The sequence below is a fragment of the Triturus cristatus genome, chromosome 10, assembly GCF_964204655.1.
Source record: "Triturus cristatus chromosome 10, aTriCri1.1, whole genome shotgun sequence".
In the NCBI taxonomy this organism is placed as follows: Eukaryota; Metazoa; Chordata; class Amphibia; order Caudata; family Salamandridae; genus Triturus; species Triturus cristatus.
Genome location: NC_140593.1, coordinates 128,050,386 through 128,064,987, shown reverse-complemented (window position 1 = coordinate 128,064,987; position 14,602 = coordinate 128,050,386). Strand labels below are relative to the sequence as shown.

At 49.0% G+C, this 14,602-nt stretch overlaps 1 protein-coding gene across 5 annotated transcripts in view; it reads right to left on the bottom strand.

Moving 5' to 3' along the window:
• Positions 1–14,602, bottom strand: part of ANO10 (anoctamin 10) — an 818,673-nt gene that overhangs the window by 663,077 nt on the left and 140,994 nt on the right. Inside the window, exon 1 of one of the 5 annotated variants that reach the window (XM_085630602.1) lies at positions 5,019–5,244. The exons of 1 other annotated variant lie outside the window; for it this stretch is intronic. The gene's annotated coding sequence lies outside the window, so the exon portion shown is untranslated. Of the gene's footprint in view, positions 1–4,557; positions 4,695–5,018; positions 5,245–14,602 lie in introns of those variants that run through there. 3 more of the 5 variants (XM_085630604.1, XM_085630599.1, XM_085630603.1) reach the window with 3 other exon arrangements.

Here is a 14,602-nt window from a genome sequence, read left to right as displayed (position 1 = left end):
AAGATCGCCGACATACACAACAGCTTCGGCGCACAGACCACGCACCCAACCACCGAACCGACGCCCCCCACCACCACCCTCCGCGCCTGGACCCCGGTCAGCACCACAGACACCATCCACACGATGAACACCATCGACTCCGGATCACCAACCGACCCATGCCCCCACCACTTCTTCAACAAGGCCGACTCCGTCATCGCACCCCAACTCCGAGACATCATCAACTGCTCCTTCAACACCACCACCTTCCCGGAGAGCTGGAAGCATGCCGAACTCAGCGCCCTCCTGAAGAAACCATCAGCAGACCCCACCGACCTCAAGAACTACCGTCCCATCTCGCTCCTCCCGTTTCCTGCCAAAGTCATCGAGAAGACCGTCAACAGACAGCTCGCCGCCTTCCTCGAGACGAACGGAGCCCTCGACCACTCGCAGTCCGGCTTCCGAGCCAACCACAGCACCGAGACCGCCCTCATCACAGCCACTGACAACATCCAAGCCCTGCTCGACAACAGGGAAACAGCGGCCCTCATCCTCCTAGACCAGTCCGCAGCGCTCGATACTGTCTGCCACCGCACCCTAGTGCAGCGCCTCAGCAACATCGGAATCCAAGAGAAGGCTCTAGAGTGGATCATCTCATTCCTCGCCGGAAGAACCCAGAGAGTCCGCCTCCCCCCGTTCTGATCCGAGGCCACCGAAGTCATCTGCGGCGTACCACAAGGATCGTCACTCAGCCCCACCCTCTTCAACGTCTACATGAGCCCCCTCGCAGCCATCGCACGCCAACACAACCTCAACATCATCTCCTATGCCGACGACACCCAGCTGATCCTCTCCCTCACCAACGACCCAGCCACCGCCAGAAACAACCTACACGAAGGGATGAAAGACGTAGCCGAGTGGATGATGAACAGCCGCCTGAAACTGAACTCAGACAAGACGGAAGTCCTCATCCTTGGAACATCACCCTCTGCCTGGGACGACTCCTGGTGGCCCCCTGCCCTGGGCAGCGCACCCAAACCAACGGTCCACGCACGCAACCTGGGCTTCATCCTGGACTCCTCCCTCTCGATGACCAGACAATTCAACGCCGTCTCATCATCATGCTTCAACATCCTACGCATGCTCCGAAAGATCTTCCGATGGATCCCCACCGAAACCAGGAAGCCGATCACCCAGGCACTCGTCACCAGCCGCTTGGACTACGGTAACACCCTCTGCACCGGAACCACAGCCAAACTACAGAAAAGACTCCAACGCATCCAGAACGCCTCCGCACGACTCATCCTGGACATCCCCCGTCACAGCCATATCTCCGGACACCTGAAAGACCTGCACTGGCTCCCCGTCAGCAAGAGAATCACGTTCCGACTCCTCACCCACGCACACAAAGCCCTCCATGACCTGGGCCCCAGGTACCTCAACAACCGCCTGACCTTCTACACTCCCACCCGCCAGCTACGATCGTCCAGCCACGCCCTCACCGCCGTTCCACGCATTCGAAGAGCCACCATGGGAGGAAGATCCTTCTCCTACCTGGCAGCCAAGACATGGAACTCCCTCCCCATCCACCTCTATCTTACCCAAGACCACCTCTCCTTCAGGAAGCATCTTAAGACCTGGCTGTTCGAGCAGTAGCGGACCCCCCTTCCCCTAGCGCCTTGAGACCCTCCGGGTGAGTAGCGCGCTTTACAAATATCTTGATTGATTGATTGATTAAAATAAAACCCTTTAAGGTTAAGAGTTTATTGTCTGTAGTATCAAATGAGTACTACATTTCTGTTATTTGACATGGTCCTTTTTTTTTTTAAACAGATTTTCTTGAAAGTTTTCTCATCAGCAATATGTTACCAGTACAATTATGTTTGCAGTCATCCAAAAACAATACTCATATAACCAAAATCTCCAATTAAGAAATGCCAATCAATGTAAAATCAGGTCACAAAAGTCTCAACAACCCTCAACACCCTCGCACTGCTCCCCCCGTGAGTCGCACCCTCCAAAAACCTGAACAGTGTCAAGTGGTACTGGGTGACTATCCATTGCTCCGTGCATTTACCCAAGGCTATCTGGTTATTGAGACTTCACACTACTGGCCTGCAACAGGTGGGTATCGAATAGATGGAAGATATAGTCTACTGTCTACATCTAAAACTCTGATGTGGTGGGGAAGGTGGTGCTGACAAACTCCCTGGCGATGGTATGTGGGATTGCGATTCAAGCTCGCTCAGGCTGTCCACTAATGCCTCCCAGGCTTATGCTACTTCTAGTAAGCGCAATCCCCTCTGGGCTTCGCGGAGCAGGGCCTCCCCCTCACATCTAGTCCATTGCTCAAGTTCCTTACGCCACATAGCAATTTGGGGTCCCCCGGGGGCCCTCCAATGTCTCATGATTTCCCTCTTAGCTAAGATGAAAGCTTGGTTTTGGAACCTGATTGTAACTTTTGTTTTGGAGCTATGCGGGAACCAGTGGTGCGTGCAGTGGACGATCAAACAGGTAACCTTTTTGGAGATGGTACCTGCTACTACCGTTGTGACCTCCTCCCAGTCACCTGTCAATTGGGGGCTGTCCCATAACATGTGTATAAGCTCAGCCCCTATCACCCCACATCTCGGACACGCCGCCATCCCCATATGAAAATATTTGTTAATGTGTCCTGAGGTAAGGTAATCCCTATGAATGATGCATAAATCAATTCAAATTGAGAGTTTCTGGATACTTTTGGTACCTGTTCCAGTATAACTGTCCTGTCTCTTTCGGGTATGGGGATCCCCAAATCTTCCCACCATGCATTCAGAGTGTCTAGTGGCTGAAGCATGTCCCCCCAATTGCTGGATAAAACCATGTGACCGTCTTAACGGTACCCACCGACAATGCAATATATTGGCAGGTTTTGTGGGGGGTGTTGTTCTGTCGTTCCAGTAGTTACGGAAAGCTATTGTCAACGGCTATGTGCAGCAAGAAATTTCCCTGTGGAAGGTCAAATTCTGATCAGAATTCCTCAAATGGTAGGAGCTTTGAAATGGTCACCTTTGACTTCTTTAATTGAGACAGTTCAAGTGAGGAGCACCAAAGTCCGTCTAGGAACTACACCGCTCCTGATCCATTAAGGTGCATCGGGGAAAAATTGAATGGGTTTTGCACGCCGTCCAGGGCACTCTGAAGGAGGCTGGAGGAGCGACTGTTGAAACTACTTGATGTAGGCAACAACTGGCAGCTACTCTGGCATGCTGGCTTTCAGGTAAAGGAGTCTTGGTGCAGATAAAGACTATCTGTAGTCAATTACTGCTGGACATTTCCACATTAAGATAGCTCTCAAGTCTCCCAATTCATGTGTGCATTGAACATCCAGTCCAGGTTTTTTATTTGAGTTCGGGTACCTTTAGCCTTTTTATTCCAATTTAATTTCAAGGCTTCCCTTACGACAAAGGAATATCCAGGTGTGGACTTGAGAGCTTTAAGGCAGTGAACTAGCTTCATGCCAACTTTAAGAGAATCATTTCACTGCTGGAAAAACTGGGGCTGCTTGGAGCAATGCCAATGCTTGAGTGCAACCGAATGCAGCAGTTGTTCTTAACCTGGGGCCCGGGAACCCCTCAGGGGCTACGAAACCTACTCAGAGGGTCGCGCAACTTCTTAGAATATTAATAGATTAATCATGTGCATATAAATAAAGAAGCAAAATGTAAGATTTTCAAACATTCTGTAACGGTCAAGAAATTGGAGACTAAAATGTAAGTCTGTATCCACAGATTCATTTGAGAGCACATTAAATTTATAAAAGAGCTAACCATTACATTAAAATGTAAATGTAGGTTTTTTAAATATTTGTAAATAAAATATGTTATCATTTGATTGATGAATGCTTGCTTCTGTATTTGTTTTTTATGGTTTTGCAGTTCAAATAATCGATAATACTTAGGCCAGGGTCCCCCGGCTTCGAGCAGACTCAGTGGGAGTCTCCGGATTCTATTAAGGGATCAGTGGGAGTCCCCAGGTTTCAGTAATATTTAAGTTGGGGTCCACAGAAGTCAAAAGGTAAAGAAGCACTGGGATACAGTACAGAGGGCCATGCTACATGCTGCTTTGGCCGTTTCCCTGCTTCGGGTCAATAACTGAATTTTCGATGAAGTGTGCCCCTCAAGGTAGGTGTCACACATAAGACATGAAAATGTCACATGGGTGCAATGCAAATGTGGATTTGTCACACCTAGAAGCACATGCATGCTGAAAGACCTATACATTGGGGAGACTCACGAATTGTGAAGCTAAAAATGGTTTACTGGAGTCGTCTTCCGTCTGAAATGTCATATGCTTTATAGAAGCCAACGTGCATTGCCACGACTTTTTTTCAGAATCTCCCACTTTTCTGTACTCAAATGTTGGCATGTATGAAAGCAGGCTGAAAACTTTGCAAACTTTCGGACAAAGGTGGCAATGCTGTGTCAGGCTTTTTAGCCAAAAGTTTGCAAGCATGAAATCAAGACTCTAAACATGCAAAGCTGAAAGCAGGAGTACAATTGTTTATCTTTCAGGCACAGAACAGAACTAAAATCCCACCGGACCGAACTTAAAAGGAAGTTGAGGACTCAGTCTGCCCGCTGGTTCTGGTCATCCCAGGGCAAGAAACACAAACGCGGTGCCATTGAAACAGATGAACTGTCACACCAGCGCCTTGGTGCAGTCTGTTGTCTGTGGCTGCCTGAAGTGAAGAAAGACTCGTGCCGACCAGTGACAGTGTTTACACTGACAGCGACAAGCCAGGTGGTAGTGCAAGGGCGTGCGTGTGCACAAGACGGGGAGGGTGTAAAGTGCGTCCACATCACGCACAAAAAGAAGCACTTTAACTTTTAAATACACAAGAACCAAAACGGTATTTTTTTTAGTGAAAATACATAAATAAGCAATAAATATTATGAAGCATGATTTTTGCTCGTGTGGAGCACGCTCCCGTGGCTGTCATGCAGGCTCGAACCCCCACTCTCCCTACCGCAGAAGAGGGGAGTCTGTCTGCTACTCACCGCCGGGCCCCTGCAGCTCACCGGGCCTGGGAGGAGGGCTGGAAACCGAGGAAAGGCGGGTCCAGCGGAGGAGCGGCGGCAGCAGCAGCCGGTTAGTGCCGCCCCCTGAGTGCTTCAATGCGGCACCGGCCGGGAGGGAGGGAGAGGCCGCTGCTACTGGAAGGAAGGACGGGGGCCGGGCCCAGGCCTCGGGAGGGAGTGTCCCCGCTGTCCGGGCGGCTCCTCCGGGAAAGGAGGCGAGGGAGTCAGATTAACGCGACAAGTGCCACATCACGGCAGGGTTTTATTTGCCGTTTATTTTAAATGTATATATAGCGCCTACTCCATCCGAAGCGGAGGGCTTTACACCAGCACCAGTTACACCACACACGGTCACATCCATTATTTTAGGCACGGCTAGAATAGTGATTTGCCCACAATCACATGGTGTTGAGCTGACGCTGGGATTCGAACGAACCTAATTCCTCATTTGCAAAGTTGGCAGCTCTGTAGGGTGACCACCTGGCATGGAGACAAAATATGGGCAGTGGTTGTAAAAATCCAGAAAGAAAGGACAACAATTCAGGTTAAAGCATTATTTTTACTGACATAGCTCGACATAGGTAACAACAGCGACCTGGCAGCCTTTAGACGAGGGGTCTCCAACCTTCTAGTTTTGGTTTTTCAGTGTTTTTTAAAACCTTACTGCTGGTGGAGATTGTGGACCCTCAGCAATATAACATCAAACTTTGACAAAGCCAATAGGTCTCGCCTATGCAAGAGCTATTGGATTTGCCAATATATATTTAATAATGTACACCAGAGTGGCTGCTGTTCAGCATGGCTAAAAGTTAGCAGGGTAAAGGAGAGTGGTGTTTTATTTTTATTTTTGCAATTTTATAAAGCATGGACATAGCCTGAAGGCATCAGAGCGCTTTATAGCAGTAGCATTACAAGGATACAGCAAGTTACAGTTACAATAATGACGTTCAGATGGATTGACTCGGGAGCTGTGACCAGGACAAATGCAGCCATTGGCCAAGGGACGTAAATGATTCAAGCATTGATTAAGATGGTGGGACACACAATGAAGGTAGTTCGTCTCCTGGACTGAGTACTTGGGTATGGTCGAGGGTAATTAACTCAGGTGTCTGTCAAATAGGAGGAGCTTGAGGTCCTTTTTAGGTCTTGCCTGGCGTTGCAGCACAAAGCGCTGCTCGCTGGGCGAGAGATATTGTAAGAGAGCAGATTTCAGAAGGGGACTTGAAGCCCCGCCCCTCATTTCCCTTGGCTGGCGTCACCGTTTATGCTAAACGGTGGCCTGCCATTGGAAATGAGGTATTTTTGTTTCCGCCCTTTCGCCTTTTTGTCCGGCCCATCCGGACTGTCTCGTCTGCTTTGTGGCTGTTGCAAAGCAATTTCTTATCTTTATGGGGGCCATCTATTTTCGCTCAGCCCCGTGTTTATTTTTGCATGGCGCTTTCACTGAAAGTGAAAGCGTGATGCAAATATAAACAGTGACTGAGTGAAAACAGATTGAAGTTTCTGCAATGGCTCGAGAAGAAAGTGTGTCTAAAGCCCGCATGCTTGGCCCAGAGCACTCCACAGCTGCACACACGGGTAAATATTCAAGGTTTTAGCCCCTAGCAGCCAGCCGGGCACCCAAGGCCAGCAATGCATCCCCAAACTCAATTGTCATTCACCCTTCGAGGTGCAGACCATCTGACAGGCGCTCCATTTAGCTTCAAGGCGCTACACTCTGGAGCCCGCTCCAAAGACACTTCAGACGTGAGGAGAAACACACAAAACTCCACCGAGAGCGAAAGGCCACCTCTTCTGCCAACTACCCCAGACATCTTGACATCGCCCCCGGTCCTAACACCCTGTGTCAGTCCTGGCCACTTCCATTCAGCGAGTTGCTCTTTTACAAGCTCATCGAGTCCCATTGCTTAGCGCTAGAAAGTGCCTTGACAGCGCAAGAGAAAAACTCTTAAAATAAATAGAGGGGACAAACGAATACATGCAAATACATATGGGTGAGTTTATTAATATGAACACGCGGGCAATGAAATGTGGCACACGGAGAGGAGGCAGGGGCCACGGTGGCTGCGGGAGAGAGACACTGGAGTGACAGGCGAAGAACATGACAAACGAAAGAGGTGGGTAGCCAGAGTGCCGAAATCACCACGCTGCCTCACCATCATCTTTCACTGGCCATTACCCACCTGTCCTCACCTCGTCTTTCTCAGTCCTTTTCATCTCTTGAATCCATGGTCTCCCATCTCTCTAGATTGTCTCCAGTTCAATCCCTTCTAAAGCTTTTTTACCCTCCCAATTTTTCCTTACAGCTTCCCTTTCTCTCTCCTCCTCTTCCCATTACTTAAGAGCTCTTCTTTCTCTCCATCTTTGTTCTCCCTGTTCCTGCCTCTCCCCTCTTTGCCATCACTCCACGTTTCCGTCTCCCTCTCCCAGACCCTTCTTTCGGTGCCTCCCTTCCTCTCGCCCGCCTCCTTTTGTCTTTCTTTGATCTCGCCTCTCCTCTGTCCCACTCTTCGTATACCAGCTCTCCTTTCTCAGCCCTGGGCAATGGGTCCTCCTTTCTAGACCTTGCCAGTACACTCACTTTTCCTATTGTCTCCCACTTTCATCAACGCCCCCTTACCTCTCCTCTCCTCCTTCAGAATCGATCAGAGCAACTTCGTGGAACGTTTTTAAGTGCTGGGGAATTGCATCTGAATGTGCCGAGTAGCGAAGAACAAATAGAGAGGCGGTGCGATCGCTGCCGGCTGCAGGCCAATTGCCCGTGTTATCCGATTCCCAGGGGGGCAGTCTTGAGTGAGCTCCTTTATGAGTACACGCAGCTCCTGGGTGCAGTCTGCATCCAAGAAGCGCTGCTCCAAAGTGGAGTTTGGCTCTGAGTTGGCGCCTGTCCTCAGTGCCCTTTAGTTTCAAGCGTGGCTCTCATGCTTCTGAATGTGTATCTTGAGGCTAGATTTAAGCGCAGACTGGCTCCGTGTGAGGGCTAGACCGGAGATCCCCCCTTGTGTGTTTCCCAATCCCAGGGTCCCTCAGCTTGACTCAGCAGGATCCCCTGCCCCTTGTGCTCGATGCTGCTCCCTAACCGTGGTACGCAATCAATCCTCCTGCACACACCAGACATGCCTGTTGGACTTGGCCCTTTTTGCAGGGTCATCCCTGAAATTTTTACCTTCCTCCTGTATTTTTTCTGACCTGTTGTTGGCTGTTCTATGACTCTGGGCACTTTACCACTGCTGACCAGTGCTAAAGTGCATATGCTCTCCCTATTGTAAAATGTATATGTTGGTTGGATTCCATGATTGGCTTATTTGGTTTACTGTCAGACCCCAGTAAAGTGCACCAGGAGTGCCCAGGGCTTGTAAATACAAATGCTGCTGGTGGGCTTGCAGCACTGGTTGTGCCACCCACAGAAGCGGCCTAGTAAAATGTATCTAGGGTCTGCCATTGCAGAACCTGCGTGCAGTCTGGTACTGACATGCTGGCTGGGCAAGTGCACACACTTGCCAGTCCCTAAAACCTTCCCTTAACTTCATATTAGTCACCCCTATGGTAGGCCCCAGGGCAGGGTGCATTGTAAGCATAAGGTAGGACAAGCCCTGATGTGTGTGGCATGTCCTAATAGTGAATTACAGCCATTTCGTTTTTCACTATTGTAAGGCTACCCTGTTCTCATAGGCCAGAATGGGCTGTTAAGATTGTTACATCCTATGATCCTAACATGCCCAGGGAACATGGTAGAAGATCGAGTTTAGTATGCCTGAACTCAGAATAATAAGGTACACCTTTTAGTAAGGTTTATTTTAATATTCCGCGTTTACAAATAACGCTTTTAGAAAGCTGGCCTTTGCTTGCCTAACCATTTCAGCCCGCCTCTGCGCGATGTGTATCTGCTGTCTGGCTTGCGTGAGTGACAGTGCTGGGGAAACCCAGATGGGCAGGGCTAGGTAGCCTGGTGGAGAATAGGACGATTGACAGGTAGATTGGTGGGAGGAGCGCACCTGGGCTCTGAATAGGACTGTGCTCTGCCACCACAATGCCGGCTCCGCCCCCTGTGGAGCGTCTGATGACTCTGCCCTGCACCCTGAATGAAGGAGCCTGCATCGCGTAAACAAAGTGCTCCAGAACTGGACTGAACTAGGCAAGGGCCCCCCTGGCCTGGGAGAACAAAAGAAATGTGGTATAAATGAAGGAGCCTTGCTCCGAAGAAATTAGATCCTGCTACAAGACGAACCTCTGCCTGAGGAGAAGGAACCGGGAAAGCTGTAGGAGGAGTACTGTCCCTGACCTGGGAGATTGGCCTGCAGTGGTTGCCTTGCTGCTGAAGGAGAGGAGAAAGATTGCTGATAAACTTTGCTTCAACTTGTGCTGTTTAAGGTCTCCAAGGGCTTGTGCTGAACTTGCCCCCTGAACGAAGTCCCAGGACCAGTGGACTTCACCTCCTTTGAGAACCGCCGTTCTCCCCGTGAAGCTGACGCCGAGAGAAGTGTGCGCCTCCCAACCCGGCGCATACTTTCGCAAGCCTGTGACCCTGCCCGGCCCAAGCACCGTGACTAAGGCCCTCGAGCCGTAGCTCGCAACGCAAAGGAAGGACTTTGTGACACCTGATTTGCCTCTCTGCATCGTGCCACTTTGCGTGCCCCCCTACCCTTGCTGAGATCAGGCTGTGGCTCCTAGAGTGGCTGGTTCGTGGCTCCCCACCGGAGCGTGTTACCGGCTTTGCCTCACGCTGAGAACAAAGGCGCCGTCCTAAAAGGTACGGCTCGAACGCCGCAACTAAGAGCCAGCGCACCGTACGTCTGCACCGTCCCCCAGAGCACTGGGACTGAGGCCCCCTTCGAGCCGGAGCTCGCACCGCGATTAAAAGGACATCGCGCCGTACACGCGCGCTGAAGATTTACTGCGCCGTCCCTGACGAACTTCTACAAAGACCAAGGTACTGTGCCCCCTTCACACCGTAAGGTGCACGCATCACCCGGAGTGTCTGCCGACGCTTGTGAGCCCCGCTCGCAGCCTCTCATCACCGCACGAACCGGCCGACGCGCACGAAGCGCACAGACCTCCTGAACCAAGCTTTAACCAAGAACGCTTTATCTAAATAGTATTGTGGGCCCGTGTTACACGTTATTGGGTCTTGTGATAAGTCTGCTTACATAAAGAAGTATATTTTTGATAACCCAGTGTGGAGTCCATTTGTGGAGGGTATCATTGAAGTGTTGTATGTAGTCACAAATGCTTAACCATTACGCCTGAGATAACGCCTTGTCTGCTTGCGCCAAGCTACCTAGAGGGTGAGCAGGGGTTATTGATAGAGTGTAACCCCTTACCCTGACTGGAGGAAAGGTCCCCTGCATGGTATAAGTACCTACCTGTGCCAACCAGGGAATCTGGATTCTAACAATGCCCAACACTTATTCAGAATCATGGAGTTTATTCGAAAAAAAAGTAAAAACCTGCACCGATCCTGGTGTAGGACAGGCCATGGAGGGGAAAAGCAGCGTGGCTTGTAAGGAGGGCACCTGTTCTGCAGTATGACAGGCACTGTGTGGTATGCTATAGTGCAGACTCTTAGGGTGGCTACGTTCTTAGGGCAGGCTTTGTTTTGGGGTACATAGATGCAGACACCGCGCTATGCAATGCAATAGGTGTTGCTTTTGGTATTGTAAATAACAATGCCTTTTAATTTTTTTAAAGGCATTGCCATTTACAATGTCAATAGCTCAAAATAATGTCATTGCGAGACCTATTGCATTGTAAATGCTTGTTGGAGGTGGCTAGGAAGGTTGTTAGGCGAAGGGAGGGACGTAAGGAGTTCCCAATTCTTGTGGCATTACTAGAGAATGACTGGCTCATGTACCGTTCTCGACTGAAGGTGGGGGGGTTCCAGGAGCAGGGTTTTTTTTTTGGGAACTCCTCAGTTTTTCACTTAAGTAGGAGGGTGAGTAGGAGTGCAACGCTATGTGGGTAATACAGGTGGTTTTGACATAGGCCCGAGCTTCAATGGGAAGCCATTGGAGGGTTAGAAGGGCCGATGAAACGTGGTCACCTTTCTTGAGACCTAACACAAAGTGCGCTGCTGCATGTAGAGTTGCTCTCAGTGGGCGTAGATGAACTTTGGGCATGCCTGAGAGACGGCAATACCATAACTCAGTCTGGAGAGAACGAGAGTCTGCACCACTGTTTTGAGGTCTTGTTCCGGGATCAGTTGTCTGACGCCCCACAGCTGCCTGAGCTGGTGTTGTGTGCTTTTGGCCATGGCTGTGATGTGGCTGTGGAAGTTTAGATGATTGTCAAGGGTGATACCAAGGGATTTAGCACTCTGGAAAATGCCAGGGCAGCCATCCCGGGTGGGAAAGTTGGCCATCCATTCTTTTACTGGGGTTTTTTCTTCGGAGGTGACATTAAAAAAAAATCAGTTTTAGTTGGGTTGAGTTTTAAATGATGGTTAGACAAGCAGTTTTGAATATTTAGGAGCATGATTGAAAGGAGGGCAAGGTCATCAGGAGAAGAGATTTTCTTGTATATTTGAGTGTCGTCAGCGTAGAGGTGGAAAAGAATCCCAGCGTTTCTGAGAATCCCACATAGTGGTTTTAAATACAGGTTAAAGAGGGTTGGGGAGAGGATAAAAGACCCCTTGATGCACGTGACTGGTCTCGAGAACGAGTTGCCCATTTTTAAAATTTCGGAATGGTTGGTTAGGTAAGAGGAGAACCAGTTGAGGACTTTGCTTCCACAGCTCGTGCATTGTTTAAGAGTGCAAAGGAGGTCCATATGGTTGACAGTGTTGAATGCTTCGGACAAGTCCAAGAGTCATGAGTTCCCAGAGTTGAGGAATTTAAGGGAGTCATCGACTATTCGTAGGATCACAGTTTCTGTACTGTGGCCCTGGCGGAAACCTGATTGGAGAGAGTCTAGGAGTTGTTTGCTCGAATGTCTGAAGTGAGCTGGGAAGCAACTCAACTTTCAATGACTTTGCCTAAAAATGGAAGTGTGGAGACTGGGGGGTAGTTGTTCATGCTCTCTGGGTCAAGGGATTGTTTTTTCAAGATAGGAGAGTCTTGACCCAATTTTAGTCGTTCGGGAAATAGGCCCCGTTGAAGAGAGAAGTTGACCATGTTGGCCATAGGGGGAGTAAGTGTGTGGCAAAAGATTTGCTGATAGACCCTGGAATGGCGTCCTGAGGGTGGTTCGAGGGTTTCACTTTAGAAATTGTTCACTGTAGGTCTTGTTCGGAAATGGGGTGGAGAAAGAGGACCATGAATGAGGTGCTTTGTACAATAGAATCTCAGTTTCTGGTGGACCATAGGGGGAGTAGGTGTGTGGCAAAAGATTTGCTGATAGACCCTGGAATGGCGTCCTGAAGGTGGTTCGAGGGTTTCACTTTAGAAATTGTTCACTGTAGGTCTTGTTCGGAAATGGGGTGGAGAAAGAGGACCATGAATGAGGTGCTTTGTACAATAGAATCTCAGTTTCTGGAGGTTCACTGATTTGTAGCAAGATATGGATGCCTCTGACTTTTCTGTCAAAGAAGTTCACAAAGTTGTTGCAGCGGGCCACTGATGGCTGGAGAGGTGAAGTGGTGGAGGAGTTTGTGCTGAAACTCAGACAGGCACTTTGGCATGTTCTTTGCAGAATTCACGAGTGCTCTGAAGTGAGAGGATTTGGCTCTACGTATTCGGTCTTTGTACTGTTTTCGTGCTATGTGAAGCTTATTTATACTCAGGTGAGAGGGTGCTGATCTCCATTCTTTCTCACACTTTCTGATAAGCTTTCTTTCTTCGTAAAGTTCTTCTGAGAACCAAGGTTTGGAGGGTTTTGGTCTAGATAATTTGCATTTCAGGGGTGCAAATTTGTCGATAAGGGATTCCATGTAGGAGTTGTATTTGTCGGTGGCCTCATTAATATCAAGGTGGGGTATAATCGAGATTAGGGTAGGAAGGGCCATGATAGCCATGGCTTCTGTGTCAAGGTTGGATGTATCCCTGAACCATATTTTCTCTTTCTTGGGATGCCCAAAAGTGTTGGTGTAACAGCCAGAGAGGGAGAATGGAATGGGGTCATACGACTGTAGATTGAGGGAATTGAAGATGATTTTGAGGTCATGGATGGAGCCTTTGTGGTGTGTGGGTTTATGGCAGTGTTGTTGGAGATCATTGTCTTTGAGAAAGGCTGTTAAGGTGTCCACCAGGCTGTTACCCTCAATTCCCCAGTGGATGTTGAAGTTTCCAAGGAAGACGTTTTTTGTCCGAGCTGATCAGTTGAGAGGTGAAAAGATCCATGCATTCCTCGATGAAGGTGGATGGTAAATCACATTCATTCTGATGGTGGAGGTAGTGGAAGTGGGCATTTCCACAGACATGCATTCAAAAGACTGAAAATGAATCATTCGGAGGATCCTGCATCTCAGTGAGTTTCTGTGAACGAATGCAAGGCCTCCGCCTATTCTATCTTCCTGATCACTCTATAAGATGGAGTGATTGGGAGCAAGTATAATCTCTAGAGCGTTGTTAGATGAGTCGTTGAGCCACGTTTCAGTGAGCATCAAGATTCGGATCGAGGCGATATCGCTAGACAGTGTTCGGCTGCAGACCGACAATCGTGTAGCATGCAGTTCAGGGAGAAGCTGTTGACTTTCTGACTAGGCTTTTCAGGGTGGAATTTGTATCAAGTTAAGAGGGGATGAACATACACTGGGATGGTGTGTGTTAGTTTGACTGCGTCTGAGATAAATGGTGGAGATCGGGTAGCCCACTGTGGGAATAGAGGGTTGGGATTGGAACCTGAAGCTGCATAACTTTCTAGGAGATAGAGTAGAGTAGAGTGAAGTTAGGGTGACCAAATATAAAAAAATAAGAAACTGGCACATTTCCCTTAAGTAGTAGAAGGACGAGAATTTTTCAGCAGTCAAGGGGTACAGAAAGACAACATGCATCAATCTAGAAAAACAGACGAGGTGCTAAGGAAATAAATAAAGTGCAGTTTTTAAACCCACTACAACGCCTGTTAATGAAATTGTGCTCTGAGAACAGCTGCTAACTAGTCTGCTTTGGAACATATAAAAATGCGCCTCCCTCTGATTTCAGTCAATCCTCTCTGCAAACCGGGACTTGAGTCAAGTTTGCTTAAATCTGCTGAGACAGCTGCTGAAAAACTGGAACTATTCGGGCAAACCTGAGATGCCTGGTCACCCTAAGTAGAGTGTAGTGCTATGGAGTGACGGACAGTAGAGTTGAGTGGCGGTCAGAGGAGCGAAGTGTAGCAGCATGGAGTAGCGCACAGTGTTGTGGAGCTGAGGTTCTGGACTTTCCGAAGTCCAGAGGTGTCAGGGAAACAACACCCAAAAGACCCCTGAGTTCCTTCCTGCCTTGGTGCACAAATAAACAGAGACACGGGCTTCTCGATGGTGGCGTCAGACACAAGGTTTATTTACTGCAGGGACACAGAAGTCGTAGGAACCACACAAAGGCAGAATCTAGGAGACTGTTCGAATTGTATAAAGTGGGTCGCTCCTTAAATACACCAAATGTGTCCTCAGGCAATGTTGCAAAAATATCTTTCATGCCCAGCCC